General features: G+C 49.9%; 1 long non-coding RNA gene across 1 annotated transcript in view; it reads left to right on the top strand.

The window, feature by feature from the left end:
* The window catches only part of LOC132538993 (uncharacterized), a 28,191-nt gene extending 15,922 nt beyond the window's left edge, over positions 1–12,269 (top strand). Inside the window, exon 4 of the long non-coding RNA XR_009550312.1 lies at positions 11,713–12,269. This is a non-coding gene — a long non-coding RNA (uncharacterized LOC132538993). The remainder of the gene's footprint in view (positions 1–11,712) is intronic.
* The last annotated feature ends 1,870 nt before the right edge of the window (positions 12,270–14,139 follow it).

Raw genomic sequence — 14,139 nt, 5'->3', positions numbered from 1 at the left:
TCAGGACTCTGTCAATTACCAATGGTAAACCACAGGCTGGATCTCGACCAATCCCAGGCTCCCACAAAAGCCAACAATTAAAAGGTGTATCCTCCGTGGATGACCAGCCACCCGGGAGACCCCGTGCTCCCTAGGGCTAGGCTAACAGCTTTCCAGAGTCCGCCTCAGCCCCAGCTCCCGAAAACCTGGCTCCAACCCTAGGAAGTGAGTGCTTCAATAATGGATGATCACCAATAAACAGCCAGCGACTTGCTGGAAATGATGAGTGATAAATAATTGAGAGGGAGGGAGGCTGACCAGCGAGCGGTACCCTTTCCTCCTGCCCATTCTCCTTAATGCATTTCCTTGATCAGGTCCCTGCTGTGTAGGGTGCAGACAGCTATACAGACCTTCGGAAGATGCTGACCCTGCCAGCTCAGAGATTATAAATATATGGGCCTCTGTGGTTTTATGATGGGCAGCTACCCGGCAAGGACAGGGCTTGGCTGCCTCTGCACAAGCCATGTACCCTCCCTTTCCCGCCCCCAACTTGCAGTGGCCCCCAGAAAGCAGTCAGCCTCTCAGAGTCCAAGGAAGGTGGAAGGAGGCAAGGCTAAGTGAGTTCAGGGAGAGAGAGAGAGGAAATGAAGGGTCTTCCAGGAGAAGTCAGAGAAGGAAGGTTGGATTATAAAAGAGTTCTTCCTGCCTCTTCCCTCGTTGGCTCCAGAGGCACCTCCTGGTCCTCGCCACTTCCTATCACCTCTATCATTCCAGTCCCGTGTAAGTCACCACGTGCCTTCTCCACCAGGTCTCTGTCTGTAACACTTTCCCCAGGACTTTGTTCAAATGTCACCTTTCCTGAGAGGCCATTTCTGACCGCAGTATTCAGCACACAAATGTATCCCCTGCCCATATGCATGTGGTACCAGCAATCCCCTCCCCGAGGGCTTGTTCTTCTAACATGCTGTTTACCACCATCTCTGTTGGCTTTCAACTGGCGCCCTAACAGATCATCAAAGGTTTTTAACAAAATCAGTTGCTACAGCTGAGTTGTTCAAAGGCCTCAGGGAGGGGTGGGTAAAATCCAAGTGTTGCCTGGCCCATGTTCTGTCAGGAAGCTCCAGGGAATAGTCTGCCTCTCTGGCTTCTTGGGATTCTGATGGTCACTCACATTCCTTGGCTTGTTGCCCCTTCCTCCAGCCTCAGAGTGCTATATCTCTCCTGGTTTCCCTGGGAACTTGTTTTTTCTGCCTCTTTATCCCACTTTTAAGGATCCTTGTGGATACAGTGGATCCACTCTGATAATCTAGGATACTCTCCCTCTTTTAATGTCAGTTAATCAATTAACATAATTCCATCTGCAGTATCCATCCTTTTTGTCATATAATCAAACAAATTCACAGATTCCAGGTGATGGGTTGTGGATCTAATCTGCCAACCATCAACTTGGATCATTTATATAGGTTGTGGGCTTTCAACTGCAACGTAAGATTCAGCGTGGCAGACTGATAGGATATTGTTTTCTCCTCACTGGGTACTTACTGCAGCAGCTGGGACACAGCAGTGGGTGTACAATACTTGGTAACTGATTGAATGCATGAGCTTATGGCACCCATAGACCTTTCTCTGCCCTTCTCCACACACCCTTGGGTGGTGGGCAGCTGCCCAGTGTGTGCCCTGTGAATGTCACCACTCATCTGGAATGTTCTCTTACCTGGACTGTTCAGTTCTTAGCACTTAATCACCCTTAATACCTGACATTTGGACAGCCGTGCCAAAGTGAGATATTTCTGACCTCCTAGGATGAGTGAGAAATACTCTGTCCTCTGCCTTCCTCCCAAGTCCCGGACCCCCTCCCTGAACTGTGTCTAATTCCTTCTGGAGAACACCGGGAGGAGATTACAACGCGTTCATTCCCAGCACTGTCTTTGTATTCTTACACTGAGCATAGGCACAGTCAGTTACTTGTATGTTTGTGTCTATAAGATCTGCTTACTCACTTTAGGGGGAAGCCTAGGCCTGTGGGGAAGAAGTCCAAGATTCAGAACTCACAGAGGCTGGGCCAGAAGGCTCTGGAGATAGGGTGGCACACTTTGGAAAGTAATAATAATACAATGACTTTGAGTGCATACTGCTTGCGAGGAACTGTGTGGAGTAGATTGCACGCATTATCTTATTTGATCCTTACAACAAAGCCTCTCGCATGCCAAAGTCCATGCTCTTAAACTGTGGGGCTATAAGGCCAAGGGCACCTGGGGCTAACAGCGTGTTGCCATGTAACGTCTAGGGAGAGAAGAGATGCCATTTCTAGTATGAGCATGTGCACAGAAGAAATATAGCTCTATAATCTAGTAGCAGAAATGGAGAGATGGAAGGAATGGAGGAAGGAAGGAAGGAAGGAGGGAAGGAGGGAGGGAAAGCAAGAAAAGAGGGAGAGAAGGAAGAAAGGAAGGAGGGAGAGAGAAAGAAAGAAAGAAAGAAAGAAAGGGAGGAGGAGAGGAAGAAAAGAGGGAAATAAAGGAAGAATAAGGAATGGAGTGAGGGAGGAAAAAAAGAAGGCAGAAAGGGAGGAATAGAAGGAAAAAGAAAAAGCAGAAAGAAGGAAAGGACAGAAAGATAATGCTAAGAGCAAGAAAGGCATTTGTGAGAACATATATCCCTTGGGACTCAGAGGCCAGCCTCAGAGGCCCAGTCTAGCTTTCTGGACTCAGTGTCCTGCTCCCCTGAAGGGACTGGCCTCAGGCCCTGACCAGCAAGGTGACGGTGACATCAGCAAAGTGTCCCATTCAGTGCTGGGCACAAAGTAAGTGCCAGATTATACCAGCGCCGCCTCCTCCTCTCCTGCTGGTGAGGAGACCTCCTGTGAACTGGAGCTGAGAGTGAGTTCTGGGAGGGGGGAGCTCCTGAGCACAGGAAGGGTCCCAGGTGGCAGCAGTCGGGGAGTGGGGGAGCAGGGATTGAAGTTTCTGGAGATTCATGGCCCGGGCTGTCCTCTGCAGCCTGATGGATGGGGCAGAGCCATCTCCCTAGGGAGATGGAGACGCTGTCAGGGAAAGAGCTGGAGAAAGCCTTAATCCCCGCACCGGGGAGAGGGTCCTCTCGGGCAGAGATGTGTTTGATCAGCTCTGTCAGGTGGGATGTGACTTGCCCACATGGGGTCCCATCAACTGTCAGGTTTCAGCTGGCCGTTCTGAAGTGGGGATGAAGTATTTCCCCCATTTTGCTGACAAGACCCTGGGCTGTTTTAACTCACAGAAAAATTAAAAAAAAGCAATAATCTGGGCTCAGAATACTAAAGACACATCATTGAATCCATGCCAGCACAGAGAGGGGCATGGGGGGAAGGATTCCCCACTCTCCCTACTCCCCCCTAAAAAATATCTCCTAGGAGATGGGAGGCAGTGTGCCCAACAGAACACATATTTGGTCACACATGAGGCCCTGGGTTCAAACCCTGGTACCACATGAGAATGCCATGGAGGCACTGGGAAAGCTTCATGGACACTGGGGAGATAGTGTAGTGTCTCTCCATTCTCTGCCTCTCCCTCTCTTCTCCTACAAAATAACCAACGGAAACATCAAGCGGGGGAGGTGGCTCTATGATGGGACAATGGGGTGTGACTGACACTTTCCTGGGGTCCAGGTCTTGAGGGCGATGGGTGGGATCAGTACCACTGGTGGTGAATGAAAGGAGACCAGAGAGGGTGTTCAACAGCCCTGAATGCACAGGGTGCCCCTACACACACACACACACACACACACACACACACACACACACACACACCCCACACACACCAAGACTCCAGTTGTCTGCAGTGCAGTATAAGAAGAAGACAGTTCTGAGAGCAGCAGTTCCCTGTCTGTCAACTGGGTTGCCTTTGGGATAAAACAGGCCCCCATCAGTGTCAAGTACAGGACAGGGTACAGCAAAGCATAAAGCTCTCGCATGTTACATGTTCCTTTGATTTTTTTTTTTTTACATAAAGTCATTCTCAATGGCTGTAGCCAGGGGTCCAGACAGAGGTTGGGGGGGTCAGCTGGGGCTCGAGCAGAAAAGCAGCCTTTTGTCATGGTCTCTCTTCCTGCCTGTCCCCCCTGCCACCCCCCTCCACTGCCACGTCCCCCTCAGAAGAACCTTGCTCATCTGCCTGCTCAGAGACTGGATGCAAAAGCCATTATTAAAAAAATGAACACGAGTTGTTTTTTCCCTTTTTTGATCAAATAATCCAGTTTGCTGCCTGAGACAAATCATTATTCATGTGGAACCTGCCTGCTAGGCCCCCAGGGAGGAAGGCCAAATTGATTTAACATCTAATCCAGTTTGGACCTTCAGCTAACCCCAGTGGTATGCTAACCTCACCCCTGCAGGGGGAGTGGGGAGGGAGGTAGTGGAGAGGCAGAGAGAGAGGCCAGGGAATTAGCCCAAGGCCTTGGGAGGGAGGAGGGGTGGCAGTGGTAAGCAGCAATTCAGCTCCCTACAAAAGTGAGATGAGACAGACAGCCCACTTCCAGCCTTACCTTTGGCTCTCAGAGCTGTCTCCTCTCCCTCCGGCTGCTCCTTATAATGACCACAAGGCCACACTGTCCTTAGGTCGGCTGGCTGCCTCTTCTGTCAGGAGGGACCACAGATCCTCACACTGGAGACACCAAGGTGTCCATTTAGCAGCTGAGGAAGCTAAGTCCCACCAGAGAAACTGAAGAATATGCACAGTGAGTGCAAACCAAGCTCTAGGAAAGGGACTCAGAGGGATTCCTCTCTGCTCTGCTCTGAGTCTCTGGATGGGCCTCTGGGGGAGAGAGGGAGGAAGGGTGCTTAGAAGATGGTTTTCTCCCTGAAGGTCTGCCTTGTAATGATCTGACCCTTGTGACCCATGTGGCAGAAAAGTCACCCCTACCCCTGAGCTTGCTACTTCTTACTGCTACCCCAATCCCTCCTGCCCTCTCTGGGTTTGAGGGTAGGGAAGTGGGCATCTCAGGCATGGGAAGCTGGCAGCTGCCCAGCAGGGGCTCTGGCCAGAGCCAAGGGCAGGGTAAGGGAGGTGGACGTAGCCTTTGTTGGTGTCTTGTTTCTATGCATCTTAGTCTCTCACTTGTGGGGGCTTTTCTTGTCCTGCCTCTTTCCCCTCATTCCCCATCACTGCTTCCTGGGGCCAGGGACCTCCATCATAAAGGACTTACCCTCAAATTCTAGTCTTGGGGACTCCCCCCAATTCAGGCAGCCTGGTGTCCTGTAATTCTGTCACCAAAACTACTGGGGATTTTTGTGGGGAGAAGACTGGCAGAGCTACAAAGAGGAAATGTCTGAGCCCTGAAAATTCTCTGGAAAAGAGACTGAGGCAAAGCTTATAATAATGACAATGATAATGATAATAATAATAATAAAAATAATAATAATGAAAATGTTCATAGGCAGAAGAGAGAGCTGGACACAGAAAGGGACAGAAGGGATGTTGGTCTGTGATTTGAGCCCAGGAGAGTTCTCTGGCCCCATGAGAAGTTTTGGAAGGGGCCTGGGTGGTGGTGCACCTGGTTGAGCACACATGTTACAGTGCATAAGGACTCCGGTTCAAGCCTCCAGTCCTCACCTGCAGGGGGAAAGCTTTGCCAGTGGTGAAGCTGGACTGCAGGTGTCTCTCTGTCTCTCTTGCCCTTCCTACCCCCCTTTCCTCTTGATTTCTGACTGTCTCTATCCAATAAATAAATAAAGATAATAAATTTTTTTTTTAAAAAAGAAAAGTCATGATGCATCAGAGAGAGAGAGAGATGGAGAGAGAGAGACAGAGACAGAGAGAGAGATGGAGAGAGAGAGACAGAGAGATGGAGAGACAGAGAGAGAGACGGAGAGAGAGACAGAGAGAGAGAGATGGAGAGAGAGACAGAGAGAGACAGAGACAGAGATAGAGACAGAGAGAGATGGAGAGAGAGACAGAGAGAGACAGAGAGAGAGACAGAGAGAGAGATGGAGAGAGACAGACAGAGAGAGAGACAGAGAGGCTATGGAGCTAGGATGGCTCTTCAGAATTGCCCCAGGATGGGAGAGGTTGTTTGTCTATCAGTCACCGGAAGCAATGAATGTGGGGTGGCTGGGCTTTGTCACCCTCTGACACTTGGAGGGATAGGTTCTCAGTGCCACAGGGAGTCTGAGCAGCATAGCAGAGAGTCCCCCAAAGCCACTAGTCCCTCTTGGGATTTTTGGAAGTGGTGTCCCTGGCCTCAGCTGGGGACAAAGCCACATCCAAGTTGATGCTAACCAGCAGAGCTGGGCTGGTAAAGGAGGAGAGACTGGGCTCTTCCAGGAGGCTGGGACCAAGGGATTGGAGCACAGAGAGCATAGATGGCCGGTGAGCCAGGGCCACAGCAGCGCATGTCGTGCTGAGACAGAGGGGTGGGGAAGGGGCCGATGGAGAGATGTCATTACGTCCCAGATCATCATCCTAGGAGTGAGCTTCTGCTTCAGTAGAGGTAAGGCAAGGAGCAACCAAGCACGCGGTCCTGGACTTCTCGGTGTGGACTTTCTTGGCCTTCAGAAATGAGGTGGGGCATATGCCCAGCTCTCTCAGCTAGATGCCCCCCTTGGAATAGAAACCAGAGGGAAGCAGATAGGATTATGTCCTTCCTCACCTAGAGGAATTAACTTAAGGAAGGTGTCTTGGGAAGAGACATGGGAAGAAAGCATGGGATTTCACTTTGAGCTGATGAGCTGATGGCGCTTCCCTCAGTCCGAGCACAGCAAACTGTGAATGAATGAAGTAGGGCCAGGGGTTGGGTCTCACACACACACACAAAAAATCCCCCTGCTACCATGATTGCAAAGCAAAGGCATATAAGACACACGGGGAGAGTAAGCAGGAGCACTGGGAAGTCCTCCCTCACTCTGCCGCCCTCTAGAGAGAAGTGTGTTCCCTCCATCTCCAAAGTCAAGACGGCCACAGCCCCTTGCACAAGGAATCGCATTCCTGGAAGTTGTGCGATTTGGGGGAAACCCAGCACACAGCACTGCTGAGAAGGGCGCAGGGAGATGTGAGGTGCTCCCGCTGAGTGCACAGAGCAAAGCGCAGGCACTGCCTTACAGTCATCCTAAGGAACGGCTGACTCCCAGCAGTGAGGTAAGCAGACACCTAGTAGACCCGAGAGCGCCAGGCTGATCAAGACAGTTTCCAAGGGCGCCTGCTTCCAGCCTCCTTTCTCAAGGTCTCTACTGGCTACAGGCGATGGAGTTGTCATCTTGGAGGTGATTAGTTTCTCCTATCCCTTTGGAGTTTCAGCAAACAATACTGGGCAACAGGGCTCTCCCGCCCCTCCCACCCCTCCCCCAGCAGATACCCAGCTCTCAAGAACTCCAGGCTCTGTTTGTTTTGCAATTACCAGGAGTTAAGGGGCCCTCTGACATTTTCACAGAGGAGGGGGCAGTGCAGACCATCTCCCCTCCCCTTGCTTCTTTGACTGCTGGTCCCATTCCCTTAACTTTAAAGACAATAGCATAATGGCCACCTCTTAGGCACCTTTCCAAAGTCCTTAATACTACATTAAGGCAGACAGGCTTGTGTGAGGAAGTAGGCCAAGTCACAAAGGCGTAGGCTTCAGAGTGCTATCTGGGCATGGGAAATGTGACTGGACCCCATTCTCTCGAACCCAGGGGCCAAGCCAAACACTAGCACAGCTATTGATGAGATGTGGTCCCATTAGGCTGACGTAGAATGACACAACTTCAAAGCTGCTGGCAAAAAAAGAAAAAGAAAAAGAAATGCCTATGTGAGTGTGTACGCATGTGCACTGCATGAGTTTGAATCACTGACCAGAACAGTTGCCAGAGGGAAGGGGTAAGAAGAAAATAAATGGACCCTCTGATCTCATGCAATGGCACAAATATAAAGTCCTTGAATGGACTTTCCACTCACCAGGATAAAATGCCACAGGCTACGGGTGATGGATATGTAAAAAAGGAATTTGAGCAACTGAAAAATAACTTTTCTCATCCAATCCTACTTTTTTTTTCTCCCCCCACGTGACCTTTTTTTTTCTTTACTTTTATTTGATAGGATGGGGAGAAGTTAGGGTGGGGGAGATAGACAGAGAGGAGGAAGATAGATACGTGCATCTCTGCTTCACAGTTTGTGAAGCAGGTGGGGGCCAGGGCCTTGAACTTAGGTCCTTGCCCATTGTAACGTGTGTGCTCAACCCGGTACACCACTGCCTGGCCCTTTCTATGTCTGTGCTCCATGGGGCTGCTTTCCAAGGCCTAAATGACGTCGTCTTTTCAAAAGAAATGGCCTAGGGACTGGCTGGTGGCACACTTGGCTAAGTGCACACGTTACCCTGCGCAAGGACCAGGGTTCAAGGCTGGGGGTCTCCATCTATGAAGTGGAAGCTTCACAGGCGGTGAAACAGTGCTACAGGTGTCTCTCTGTCTCTTTCCCTCCCTACCTCCCCCATCTTTTCAATTTCTCTCAGTCTCTATCCAAAAATAAATAAAATAATCAAATAAAGGCAAGGTGTTTCCCTACAATGCCAGAGAAAGAAGAGGAAGAGGGGTCCCCGGAGTCCTAGCATGTCCCCATGCCTGTGGTCTCCTCCTTCTCTGAGCCCGTGAGGAGCTCTGCCGTGGAGAGGTCTCTGGAATGCTCCTAGCCTCTGCGTGTGGGGCAGCCAGGAGTGCTGGGGAGTCAGCGCCCCCTGAGTTGTCATAAATCACAGATGGGGGTGCAGGGGGGTAGCAGTCAACACCTCACTTCCCTTGTGGTTCCCTGGTGGGGTGGGGCCTGCAACACCTCACAGAGGCCCCAGAGGGACTTCGCAGCAAATGCCCCAGGAAGGGAGAATGCCCTGGGCAGGGACTAGCTCACTGTTGCAACCCCAACCCAGCCAGAGTTTTCTGAGGCCACCTCTTAAATGAACCACTTGCACTTGAACCCTTGACTAAGAGTCTGCTTCCGAGGGAACCAGTGAGAAAGGAAGAGTTCTCTTGACACCAGAGGGCACGAAGCTGCCAGAAAACACAGTTAGGAACAGACGAGTGGCCTAGTAAGTTGTGGTCTATATACACAGTGGAATACTACTCAGCTATTAAAAATGGCGAATTCACCTTCTTCACCTCATCTTGGATGGAGCTTGAAGGAATCATGTTAAGTGAATAAGTCAGAAACAAAAGGATGAATACGGGATGTTCTCACTCATAGACAGAAATTGGAAAAAAAAAAAGATCAGAAGGTAAAACAATAAACAGAACTTGGACTGGACTCTGGGGTGGAGTGGGGGTTTCATGTCCTGGAACATGATGGCAGAAGAGGACCTAGTGGGGGTTGTATTGTTAGGTGGAAATGTTACACATGTGCAAACTATTGTATTTTACTGTTGACTGTAAACCATTAATCTCTCAATAAAGAAATTAAAAAAATAAAAACACAGTTAGGGGGCCAAGTGATGCTGCATCTGACTGAAGGCACATGTTACAATGTGCAGGGACCTGTGTTTTGAGTCCCCGGTCCCCACCTGCAGGAGGAAAGCTTTGCAAGTGGTGAAGCAGGGTTGTAGGACTCTCTCTCTCTCTCTCTCTCTCTCTCTCTCTCTCTCTCTCTCTCCCCTTCCTGGCTGTCTCTATCCAATAAGAAAATAAAGATCATTAAAAACAAACAAAACACAGTACAGAAGAGGTAGAGCAGAGAAAGAGGGAAGGCGAGAAACACATATTTGGTGACATCAAGTAAGGTACCTGGATCTAGCTGTGCCTGCAGGCTGATTGAGCTGAGAGTTGTCCAGAGACACAGCTGGAACACCACAAGTGTTTGCTGGGACTCTCTCCACCTCCTTGCCCGGCCCCGACTATCCATTCCCGCTGCACATGCCTCAGCTCACGTGGTCCAATGAGATGAATCCATGCCAAGGTCTGCCAGACCTTGGCTTGATGGAAAGAGGGATAGAGCCGCCAGGGTGGCAGACAATTCCAGGCCTTCACTGTGATTCATGCAAAACACCTCCTGGCAGCCTCCCTCTCACTGCCGCTGTGCTCTTGTCTGCCAGCCTATCTCAGAGTAGGCCGGGGATCCCCCAGGAGATGTTAACATCGACGCTCTCATCTGCTTGACTGACTGTCATCTTGACACATCACTGAGCTGGTGACGAAGCCCTTAATTAGTACATGTCTCCCGGCCTCTGATTTTGCCACCTCTCCTATGTGTCCTCGCTGAGCCTCTCTCTTGCTTCCGCTCTCTTCACCAAGGGCCCCTCCCACAGCTCCTCTGCTTCTCACACACTCTTCCCCCTCAGTCTGCGTGCCCCCTTCTTCCTTCCCAAGTCACTCGGCCATCTGGTCCTCTGGGCTCGCTGGGGACCAGGTTCCAGGCTGTGCAGCCCCTCCTGGAAGCTTCTCAGGCTGTGCATATGCCTCTCACCTCTCAAGAAGCAGCTCTGTCACCTGATTTACAGGCATGGGCTCAGAGAAATGTCAGTCACTAGCCAGGGCCCCCGAGGGTAGGCCTGGTGCAGGTCCAGTTCTGTTGCTCGCTGTCTGTTCTGTGAGCGAACCAATCTCCCCAGCTTTCATTTTCCTCAGAGAACAAATTAATGACATTACTTTGGGAGTCTGCAGATACGATCAAGTGCGATGGTTCTTACGTCAGGTGTGTGTATGTGTGGGGAGGTCTCAAAAGCAAACATCACATCATCATCACGGTTCACTGAATACAAAACATTATCTTACAAAGCCTGTCGACGTCTTCATTTATCTGGGAACTCAGAAGGCAAGGGCAGACTCACGGGGACAGTCCTATCAGAGTGCATGCTCAATGTGACGTCATCTAGTGGGACTCGTCCACTATGAATATCAAAGTCATTCCATTCTTCCAATGGACTGATGCTTCAGTCCAAGTGGTTATGCCTAGAGCTTGCTCCATGGTTTAGCTGAGGAAAACAAGGCATGGCACCGGGGTGGGGTGGAGTGACGTGACAAGGTCGCAGAGCAGGGCAGGGAAGCAGTGCAGGAAGGAGTGTCAGCCACCCTCTGCTCACCCTCCTGCTGTCTGACCAGGTGAGCCTGTGTGGTGCCCCCCGCCACCAGATTTTCTGCATCACACTCTGCTTCCCACTTCAGATCAGGGCCTGCCCGTGGGCTGAGCACCGCAAGTCCACAAAGGGCTTCCTTTATTCATCTTACAACTTGAAATGTTAGTTTGTAGTTGGGTTCTGCCCATCCCAGTAATAACGATCAAGTAGACAGAAATGGGGAATAGAACGAGTGAGCTACTCAAAGTGGTCTGGGAGGTGGTGCAGTGGATCAAGTGTTGGACTCTTGGGGCCAGGTGGTGGCGCAACTAGTTGAGTGTACATGTTACTGGATAGCAGTGCACAAGGACTCAGGTTCAAGGCCCTGCCCCCCCCCCCCACAGGAGGAAAGCTTTGCGAGGGGTGAAGCAGGGCTGCAGGTGTCTCTCTGTCTCTCTTCCATCTTCTGATACCGTCTTGATTTCTGGCTGTCTCTATCCAATACATAAAGTTTATATTTTTTTTCTTTAAGTCCTGGACTCACAAGAGTGAGGTCCTGAGTTCAATCCCTGGCACCACATGTGTTAAGAGTGGTTCTCACCCTCTCCTCCTGCCTCTCTCATTAAGAAAGTCTTATGAATATTCATGTATGTAGACACATATACAACTCTTCATCTGCGCTATTCTAGCCTTTAGGTTCATGATTAGTCAACAACTTGTTTGGCTTCATATGTTAACTCTCTTTTCCGCCACCAGGTTCCAGATGCTACCATGATGCCAACCAGACTTCCCTGGACAGACAACCCCACCAATGTGTCCTGGAGCCCTTCTTCCCCACTAAGGAAAGAGAGAGACAGGCTGGGAGGATGGATCGACCTGTCAACGCCCATGTTCAGCGGGGAAGCAATTACAGAAGCCAGACCTTCCACCTTCTGCATCCCACAGTGACCCTGGGTCCATGCTCCCGGATGGTTAAAGAATAGGAAAGCTACCAAGGGATGGGATGGGATACAGAGTTCCAGTGGTGGGAATTGTGTGGAGTTGTACCTATGGTTTTGCCAACGTTTCCTTTTATAAATAAAAAAAATCCATCTTCAAAAAAATGAAAAAGGAAAGAAAGTCTTATGAATATTCATATATGTAAACACATATACATATGCACATAATAATTCATTTATTTATCCTACTATTAGAGACTAGACCCCAAGAACCATGCAGTAGCCAGTCTCCCTGGAGAGCCACACAGACTGGGGTCATATAGGCCGAGGTAACTGCATGTAACACCCAAGGAGATAGAGAGGAATTTTGGGGTCCATGTCCCATCCCACCCTCATGGCTACCTGAATGGGGACATCAGAGCCAAAAACATATCCCAGGGCAGCCTGGGGCTTATTGAAACATCCTAGATAAATAAATTTTGTACATATCTGAAGTTGACAAGGGGCAGGAAGAGGAGCTCACCAGGCATGACACCTGCCTTGCTATACACAAGTCCAACAACTGCTTTATCAGCAATGAAGAAGGAAGCCCCCACACCAGGACGTGGCCAAGAGAAGAATGGCCCATCTTCTCACCAGAGCTCACCACCTACCTCCAGAAAAAGCTAAGAAAGTCATGCATGACCCTGAAATGTCTCATTTGGAAAGTGTTGTTGAGCTTTTTGTTTGTTTGTTTGTTTCCATTTGGAAAACACTGACGCATCTTCCCAGCAGAAGATGAAGCCTGAGCACACACAGATGGTCTGCCCACCATTCCCTCACAGGAAAGGATGACCGTGGACTTGTCCCCTATGGGGTGGATAGAGAAGAATCGTGTGTGTGGGCAGAGACCCAGGGTGCCCTAGAAACTGTTCACTGGAGATCACTGTGCCCTCTTCAAGCTCTGCCCTGTGAAATACCCCATCCTCCCATTGAGATGGAATCGTCAAGGTCCACCCAACAACTTCCCCGACTACTCCCCTCCATCTCCTGCCATCTTGGGCTCCACAGCTTCCAGAAGTTAGAAAGCTTCCCCCGTGACACTGGCTGACTGCAATAATTTTTCCAGCTAGCCCTTAATGAAACCAGATGCAAAACATACATAATAAAGACAAAAAGGAGGAACAAACAAAGGAGGGACCATTTGGCAGTTGCGTGACTCTTGGGAATTGGAAACCCATGCTTTGCCGCACTCAACCTCATTAATTATCCTTCAAGTGTTTCTGTTTGTCTTTAAAAAAAACAGTTTTTTTTTAAGCTACCCCTAACTGCAAAGGGAAAATGAGGACTTTTCTTCATTTCTCACATGAGACAATGATGTTGTTACCCTTGGACTGTGTGGCTAACTCTGGGTAGACATGATTTTAATGCCATACAGTCTTGGTGTTTTTGTGAGAGGGGAAGGGAGTTGATATGGATAGCAGAGGTCTGTGAAAAGATCCACGAAAAGAGGATAGGAAGAGCTCAGGCTGGTGTTGGCACACAGGGTGGCTCAGTGAGTGCTAGTGCTCTGTGATTCAAGTGTTATGAGACCATCTGAATAGCCCCACAGTGGTACCCCAGTTCTGCGGCCGCCATGTTTCACGTCAAAGGGCACCTGGCAGTGATACTGAAAGTAACGCATTTTCAGACGAGAGAACTGAGAGTTGGCATGAACTGAGGGAAGGGCATACACATCTGGGCCCAACACACTGGAAACTGGAGTCTCACAGAGCTGGATCTGAGCCACAGATGAGCCATGTAGGAGTTGGCTGACCTCAGACAACTCCCCTTTTGGAGAGTCCATTTTTTTCTCTCACTCAGGTGGTGGGCAAGCAAAACACTCTGGCCTGCAGGGCTACCATACACCTTGGACCTACGGTGGTGCTTTGGAGAGTCAGAGAGAATAACTGGCCATCAGCATCATGACTATTCATCTAAAATTTATACCAAAGCCACACATCAGTTAAGGGCATTTTGGTCAATAGTGGACAACACAAATGACGGTGGTTAACAGAGGCTCTCTGCACCTTCTAGCCTTGGTGTGTTGTTGGACACTCTGTGACATCCACACAATGTGAGACCACCTATCAACACATCTATCCTCTCCTCTCCTCTCCTCTCCTCTCCTCTCCTCTCCTCTCCTCTCCTCTCCTCTCCTCTCCTCTCCTTCCCTCTCTTCTCCTCCCCTCCCCTCTCCTCTCCTCTCCTCTCCTCTCCTCTCCTC

Source organism: Erinaceus europaeus, chromosome 6 (assembly GCF_950295315.1).
Source record: "Erinaceus europaeus chromosome 6, mEriEur2.1, whole genome shotgun sequence".
NCBI classification, from domain to species: Eukaryota; Metazoa; Chordata; class Mammalia; order Eulipotyphla; family Erinaceidae; genus Erinaceus; species Erinaceus europaeus.
This window is presented reverse-complemented; position numbering and strand designations above follow the sequence as displayed.